The sequence below is a fragment of the Mus caroli genome, chromosome 5 (genome assembly GCF_900094665.2).
Source record: "Mus caroli chromosome 5, CAROLI_EIJ_v1.1, whole genome shotgun sequence".
Classification (NCBI taxonomy): domain Eukaryota; kingdom Metazoa; phylum Chordata; class Mammalia; order Rodentia; family Muridae; genus Mus; species Mus caroli.
Genome location: NC_034574.1, coordinates 17,390,551 through 17,399,045, shown reverse-complemented (window position 1 = coordinate 17,399,045; position 8,495 = coordinate 17,390,551). Strand labels below are relative to the sequence as shown.

General features: G+C 41.8%; 1 long non-coding RNA gene across 1 annotated transcript in view; it reads left to right on the top strand.

Annotated features, from left to right (window-relative positions):
- The first annotated feature begins 120 nt into the window (after positions 1–120).
- Positions 121–8,495, top strand: part of LOC110295124 — a 43,389-nt gene continuing 35,014 nt past the window's right edge. The window contains exon 1 of the long non-coding RNA XR_003836761.1: positions 121–257. This is a non-coding gene — a long non-coding RNA (uncharacterized LOC110295124). The remainder of the gene's footprint in view (positions 258–8,495) is intronic.

The following is an 8,495-nucleotide window of genomic DNA, read 5'->3' as shown; positions in this document are numbered from 1 at the left end:
AATGTGAACATAGACTTTGGAATCAAAGTTCCGAGATAGAAAGAGAGTCAAACAGAGAGAGAGAGAGAGAGAGAGAGAGAGAGAGAGAGAGAGAGAGAGAGAGAGAGAGAAAGGTTTTTATTTTTTATTTTAAACTATTTCAAATCAATTTTTGTTTCTAATTTGGTTTTACTGTGCAATTAATGTGAACATAGACTTTGGAATCAAAGTTCCGAGCTGATCTGTGGCTACGACATTGTCTGGTTGCCTAATATTGGGTAAGCTACCAAACTGTATAAAAGGAGATAATAATAAGATCTATGTTTTATAAAGAATTTATTTCAGTGCCTGGAACAAAAATCTTCATAAATATTAACATTGCTATTATAATATTTTAATGTATACATATGTAAATTTAGATATGGCTTTGTATAATCTAAAATCTTTGCTACCAAATACAGAATCTAGATGTAAATTGGTCCAACAATTTTCCTGAAGAAAAACAAGTCTTTAAAATCCTTAAATAGAAATGTTATTTCACAAGGAAATCCAACTTAAAAAAAAAAAGGCTTATATGCCAAGTTAGTTTGAATTGATAGTCTAAAATAGCAAATGTACATTCACTTCAGGGGCCCATATTGCCCAATACATTTAATAATGTGTGTCTAATATCTAATAATTGCAATGATTCAATAAGCATACTCTTACATATGTCCACGCATGCAATGTGACCATCCATTTTAAAAACAAGGAGAGCAGGCTGTCAGTTGGTGGTGCTAGCCTTTTTCAATTACAAGCAACATTAGAGTACGTTGAGAATCATCTCAACATGCTTTCAAAAATGCTGATACCCAGGACTTAATGAGGCAGAACTTTCAGAAATGAAAATCTAAACTTTTAATATTGCTATGTTCTTCTGGAAAGCTACATCAAACTATGGATAACAGCTAAATCCATGCTGCCTAACATTGAGGTCCACAATAGAAGGCGAGTAGGTAAGGTCGTTACTTCCATCCAGTCTCTCCAGCTTGCTGTCTGGCCACCAGTTCCAGCTTTGGCTTGGGAAGAGGACAACATTCTCACTGCAGCAATAGCTTAGACTGGGTCTAGAGAACTTGTAAACAGATGAACATTATTCTCACCACTCTGGAAGGTAGGAAGTCCAAGGCACTGATCCAGTACCCAGGCTGCTCCTGTTGCTCACAGGACACGATTCCTTAGGGTATCCTCCTGTGGCAGGAAGGATTACAGAGTCTCTTCAAGCCGATTTTTATAAGCACCAACCTCATTGGTGATACCAAATTAGGGACATATGAGCTAATAGTCACCCAAAGACCCTACCTTTAATGCTCCCTGCCACATCGGAGATTAGATATTAACAGGAAATTCAAAGGAGTGCAACTAGATACAGTGACAGCCTCACTGTGTCATTAATACAGGTGAGAGCAGCTATGGTCAGAGAGCAGAATATCAGAGAGGAGCAAGTTATGCAGAGAAATCTCTGGAGATTGGCAGAAGGCTCTCTAAGTCTTTGGACACTACTCATTTATTCACATGTGTTGTAACTGTGCACATGCGTGCATGCATGCGTGCGTGCGTGCGTGTGTGTGTGTGTGTGTGTGTGTGTGTGTGTGTTATCCATGACATGTGGTAAAGCATAGTCATTGTCATTACTAACACATTCTTCTGTTAGATGAGTCGGTCACACAGTGATTTATTATTTGCCGTGGATGGAACTTTGGTTTTTGTCACTGTTTATTTTTGGCTACTGTCTTAGTTACCTTTCTATTGCTGCCAGAAAACTTTACCTATCTGTCATGAAGGGCAGACAGGACAGAGAATCCAGTCGCGGGGAGAGCTCAAGAAGGAACCTGGAACAGGAACTGCCACAGAGGCCAGCCATGGAGCAGCACATCTCACTGGCTGGCTCAGCCCATTTTTTTTTTTTTTTATGTCACTAAGAGCAGCCTTGCCACCACTATCCCCAGCAAGCTGGGCCCCTCACATTAATCTGCCATCAAGAAATTGCAAGCCCTATAGACTTGCAATCTGATGGAGATATTTTATAAATTAAGGTTCCTCTTCTCAAACAACTCTAGCTTGTGCTAACAACATCTAAAACAACAAATCCAAACCAGGACCACTGTTTTAAATAATTGTTCTATGAATTTTTTTCAGGTTTATTTATTTATTTATTTATTTATTTTGGTTTTTTGAGACAGGGTTTCTCTGTGTAGCCTTGGCTGTCCTGGAATTCACTTTGTAGACCAGGCTGGCCTCCAACTCAGAAATCTGCCTGCCTCTGCCTTCCAAGTGTTGGGATTAAAGGCATGTGCCACCACGCCCAACCTGGTTTATCATTTTGTATTACTGGATATTTTATTTATTTACATTTCAAATGTTATCCCCCTTCCTGGTTTCTCGCCTCCACAAACCCCCTATCCCTGTCCCTCTTCCTGCTTCTATGTGGGTGGTCCCCCGCCCACCCCACTGCCCTAGCATTCCCCTACACTGGGGCATTGAGCCTTCTCAGGACCAAGGGCCTCCCCTCCCATTGATGCCAGATAAGGCCATCCTCTGCTTTATGTGCAGCTGGAGCCATGGGTCCCTCCATGTATACTTTTTGGTTGGTGGTTTAGTCCCTAGAAGCTCTGAGAGGGTCTGGTTGGTTGATATTGCTGTTCTTCCTATAGGATTGCAATCCCCTTCAGCTCCTTCAGTCCTCCCCCAACTCCTCCATTGGGGTCTCTGTGCTCAGTCCAATGGTTGGCTGCAAGCATCTGCATCTGTATTGGTCAGGCTCTGGCAGAGCCTCTCAGGAGACAGCTATATCAGGCTCTTGTTAGCAAGCCCTTCTTGACATCAGCAATAGTGTTTATGGCCATACCACCCTGAATGTACCCGATCTTATCTGATCTCAGAAGCTAAGCGGGCCTGCTTAGTACTTGGATGGGAGACCGCCTGGGAATACTGGGTTTTATGAATACTTATATACACCTGTGGTTCATATAAATACATTCTTCACTGTAAATGTAGAAAAGAAATAAGTGGGTTATAAGAGATAATGTACATAAAATACATCTAACATTGAATACTTCTAAACATGTTGACTTCATTTGATCCAGCAGTGCATGAGGGTTCTGCTTTTCTCCATGATTTTTCCAACACTTTCTTTCTCACTTTATTTTAGTCACCTCGGTGGCTCTGTAGTGGTATCATGGTGTTTTCCCATCCCTGGTTATAATAACATCAAGTATTTTTTCATATGCTCATTAACTATAAACATACGGTTCTCTTTATTTTTCTCATAGATTTTAAGAATTATTTTATTAATGATTTTTTTAAAAAAATCATTATTTTTGTTTATGTGTATATGCGTGCATTTGTGGTACCTCAGGGGCTAGACCAGGGTATCAAGTCCTCTGGATGTGGAGTTAGAGGCAGTTGTGAACTATGCAGTGTGGGTACAGGGAGCTGCCATCCAGTGCATGATTTTTTGATTTGTTTTGCAAAATCAGTGAATGTTCTTAACCAACAAGCACCTCTGTAGCTCCTATCCTATTTTATCTTTTTGTTGATGGTGGTTGTTTGGTATTTTGTTTCTTGTTTGTTTTTGAGACAGGTGTGTGTGTGTGTGTGTGTGTGTGTGTGTGTGTGTAGCACTGGTTGTCTTAGAACTTGATCTGTATACCAGGACAGCTTGAATTCTGAGGTCCGCCTGCCTCTGCCTCCCGGGTGTTGGGATTAAAGGTTTCACCAGCACGGCCTGGCTTATCATATCTATCCTGAGTAAAAAGCCTTCCGTGTGCTTCCTGCGCTTCTGCTACCCTCTCGCACTCTGCACGTACCCTTTACTCCAATTCCTGTGCTTTCATTTAAAAGCAGTTCCTAAAAATTAATTTCCTGTGTTCTGTTCATCTTTTCTTTGCCTCATTTAAGAAGTCTTCATTACTTCATGTTATAGGAAACTCTTCTCTCCTTTAGAATTCTTTCCTATCTTGGAACAGTGCAACGCTAGTCAAATTCTTCAGTTTGTCTTCCCTATGTGTTTAGCCACTGGCCCAGTATTATCTGCTGCCTACTCCTCTCCCCGTCTTCTGCGCTGTTCCTCCCTTCACCCAGTCAGATGTCTTCTGTGAGTAAGTCCTTTGCTGCATCCTATTCTCTTCTATCACCTTGGTGATTTTCATGGTTTTAGAGCAAGTTTCAACAGTCAGCCATGATTCTCCCAAGCCTATTCCTTTCTCCAAGGTTGTTTGGACTCTCACAATCCCTTTTTATTTCCATAAATTTTAGCACCAGTTGGTTAATTTCTGTCCTTTGATATCAATTGGATAAAGTAAAGTTTTCCACTTCACCTGAAATCTCAAATCTATTTTCACAGTTCTGAAACCCTCATCTTTTTTGTTTTTTTCTTTTACTCTTGATGGGATCTGTGGTAATAGGTTTTGTTTTTCTCCAGGCAACATGTTCCTTGCATTTCTCTATAAGCACTATTTAAGTTTTATGACACAATGTGTATTATGTACTATATTTTCATTATTATTCAATTCAGTAACTTCTAATTTCTGAGCCACAACTATTTTTAATAAATGTGCAAACAAGAGAATTTTCTAGTTATGTGGGAGGGGAATGCTATTATTGGCATCTAGCTTAAATCCTCTTTGGTCAAGGAATATATATGCTCTATAAATTTGATCATATAAAATTTGTTAAGGCAACATGTGGACTAGCACATATTCAGCTTTGATAAATGGTGGTTCTGTTATGTAGGAGTGAGATGTTGTGCACATGTCAACAAAGGCACGTGTGTTCTTCATCAAATATTTAATATCACCTTCAATTGTTAGGATTTACCAGCATGTATCTGTTTGATTCTTCTACTTTTTTTCCTCTGTTCACATTTCCTGTTTGTTCCTTTAATCCATTTAACTTATTTCAAGTTTACAGCTGTTGACCATGGCTCAGGTCTGCAGTGCCCCACACAGGCTGATGGCACTGTTCTAGGAGGGTGAGAGGCCTGCTGGAGGAGGTGAATTACTGGGGGGTGGATTTATAAGGCCTACTGCTAGGCCCAGCTTTGGTTCTGATTTTCTACTCCCTAATGGCCACGATGTAAGGAAAGGCAGCTCCACAGCTGACCTAATACAGCTATATGCAGCCACTTCTCTCCTTCTGTGGTGAGAAAAATCTCCTAGAACTTTGATCCAAAATCCTCCTTTCTTCCCATGACTTCTTTCTGTCAGTTGTCTTGTCACAGTGACAAGGAGGGTTGACTGAGGTCTCTATGAGGGCACACACATCAAATCCCAGCCCTTTGGAGGCAGAAGCAAGTAGTTCTAAGTTTGAGGCTAGCCTGGTCTATATAGTAAGTTCTAGGTCAGCTAAGACTATATAGAGATGGACTTTGTATCAAAGCTTAAGAAGGGAGGGAAGGAAGGAAGGAAGGAAGGAAGGAAGGAAGGAAGGAAGGAAGGAAGGAAGGAAGGAAGGAAGAGAGGTTGACGATACAATGAGACAATGAACAAACACCTAGCATACGTTTTCTTCTCCTGGATTCCAGCTAATTCTTATTTTCTCATGTACACAAACAAATTTATTGTTAGACACTACGTGTGAAAAAAATGGAGAGGAAGGTGAAGCCATGGGGAGTGTGTGTTCTAGAGTAGCTGGGTGCCTTCTGGGCGGGAACTGGGCTGGTTTAGGGCTGGGTTTATCAGGTGACAGGGTGACTCTGTGTTCAGTCTCCTTGCTGCTTCTGTATGTGCCTCTGGAGCATCAACTCACTTCCAGACCTTATTATTTCTCCTTGACAAGTTTCTGCACTTCAGAGTTATCTGCAAAATGTTCTGCTTGGCAGCAGGAGAGATGGTTCAGTTAGTAAAACACTCTCCCTGCACACATGAGGACCTGAATTAATATCCCCAGAACCCATGTAAAAAGCAGGCCATGGTGGGGCCTGTGTAAAATACTGGTCGTGATGAGATGGACAGATTCCTGGAGCTTGCAGGCCAGCTAGCCTGACCTAGTAGGCAAAGTTATAGGGCAACGAGTGACCCTGTTTCAAATGAAATGTAGATAGTACCCAAGAAACAACACTCCAGTTTGACTTCCTACAACCACATGAATAGGCATGCATATATGCACCTGTACACACATGTGTAACCCAACCACATACATATACACATGGAAATAAGTCAATAATCAGCTTCCCATATACTATGTAAAAGAGCACTTTCTCACTTCAAATAATGAAAGCCAGACTTGCCCCTGAGGATTTGTTCCTCTATCTAAGGTATTTGCTCCATATGTTATAACTCTTTAATGCATGTATTGTAATGCATCTCTATGTATTGCAGGATTTTTAGGTGGCAAGAGGTAGCTTAATTAAATTAGACAACCAATTTTCCATGACTTTTTTTTTTTGAACTCTTAGTTCATGAATTTTAAGCCAAGAGGATGTCTTAGTTAGGGTCTTACTGCTGTGAACAGACACCATTACCAAGGCAACTCTAATAAGGACATTTAATTGAGGCTGGCTTACAGGTTCAGAGGTTAAGCCCAGTATCATCAGGGCAGGAGCACGGCAGCACCTAGGCAGACATAGTGATGGAGGAGCTGAGAGTTCAACATCTTGTTCTGAAGGCAAACAAGAGAATACTGGCATTCCCAGGCATCTAGGAGGTAGATCTCAAAGCCCATCCCCACAGTTCATACTTCCCCCATTGCTGCAGACAGATCTCTGTCGGGTCCTCAATCTGCAGGAAAACTCAGGGTTCCAGTTACAGGTGAGCAAGGAGTTGGCACGGATGACAAACAGACACGGACACAGAGAGAGTATGTATCTGAATGTAATTTTTCCAAGCAAGCACCAGACTTTTAATACAGAAGAAAAACAAGAAAGCTAGGCGAATACATCCGCCAAGATACATCTACACAAAGCAAAGAAAATGCATACATAAAAAGCCAGGGTGAGCCAGTCAGTGTTTACAACTGAGATTAGGAACAACCCTTAATTAAGATCAGCTAAACACAGGAGCCAGGTGAGTGGTCTGATACAATGCTAGTCTATTCTTAAACCCACCACCAGGGGTCCTTTAGTAAATACCTGATAATGCTATTCCTCTGGGCCTAGTGAAAAACATGCACCAGGGGAATTCCATTCTACTAACCCTTTCATGAATACTACTTCAGTTCCTCCTAAAACCACAACCCACCTTCTTCCTAGGCCATTGTAAATTCCTGTGTATGGGAGTGACTCGGCTATTGTTCTAAGTAATTACTATGTAGACTAGCCCTGAGATTTCTAGCTCCATTCAGGTAAATTATAATGCCTGATTACTTTCACTGTCTCTGCTAGAGGTAAATTTGAATGTTAATGAATTGGCAACATTCTTACTGAATTCCAAGCTCAGGATGGGCTCAAGGGCTTCCCAGGACTTAGCTACATGTCAAAATCAATCCTTAAAGGCACTTATAATAAAACAATATTGAGGGAAAGCACACAGATCCATACATCTAACTAAAGCATGGACATTATTAGAGCATATGTGCTATGGGAATGCCAAGGTTCCAGGAGGCTATGTTTCCATGAAACTCTTTGCCTTGGGACTGCTTCCAGGCTTCTAGGCCTGTCATGCGAGTCATTACTGGAGTGGATGTAGCACTCCAACAAGGCTACTCCTATTTCCATAGAAGGAGAAAACAACATATTTCATGCTAAAGCCAAATACCTATCCAAAAACCAAGCTCCTACAGAACATACTAGAAGGAAAATTCCAGTCCAAGGAGGTCAACTGCACTTTAAATAACATAGGAAATAATCTCACACCAGAAAAAACAAAAGAATATAAGCACACTCAGATACACACACACACATACACACAATCACTACCACCACCAGCAACAGCAACAAAATAACAGGAATTAACGATCTCTAGTCATTAATATCTCACAATATCAATGGTCTCACTTCCCCAATAAAAAGACACAGGCTAACAGAATAGATATGAAAACAGGATTCGGTTCCAGGATCCCTCGGAGACTAGTCTGCGCAAGTAAGAGTGTGGACTACAGAAGCTAATAGCTTCTGGGACAGGCGGGAGCCACAGAGCTTCTGAGGCAGACCCCGTTTCGGGCTCCAGACATCCGGGCACCTTCCCTGCCAGAGGGGAGGTGTCCACCCCGCCTGGGAGGGCTTTGCCGGAGCACCTGAGGGAGTCATCTTGGTTCCTAGATCCCGCTGAGACTAGTCTGCACAGGTGAGAGTGTGGACTACAGAAGCTAACAGCTTCTGGGACAGGCCCAGTTTCAGGCCTTCATGTTCTGCCAGGAGGCAAGTCCGAACGCCAGATATCTGTGTACCTTCCCTGCAAGAGGAGAGCTTGCCTGCAGAGAGTGCTCTAACCACGGAAACTCAGGAGAAAGCTAGTATCCCAGGTCTGCTGGTAGAGGCTAACAGAATCACGAAAGGAACAAGCTCTAACCAGAGACAACTATAACAACTGACTCCAGAG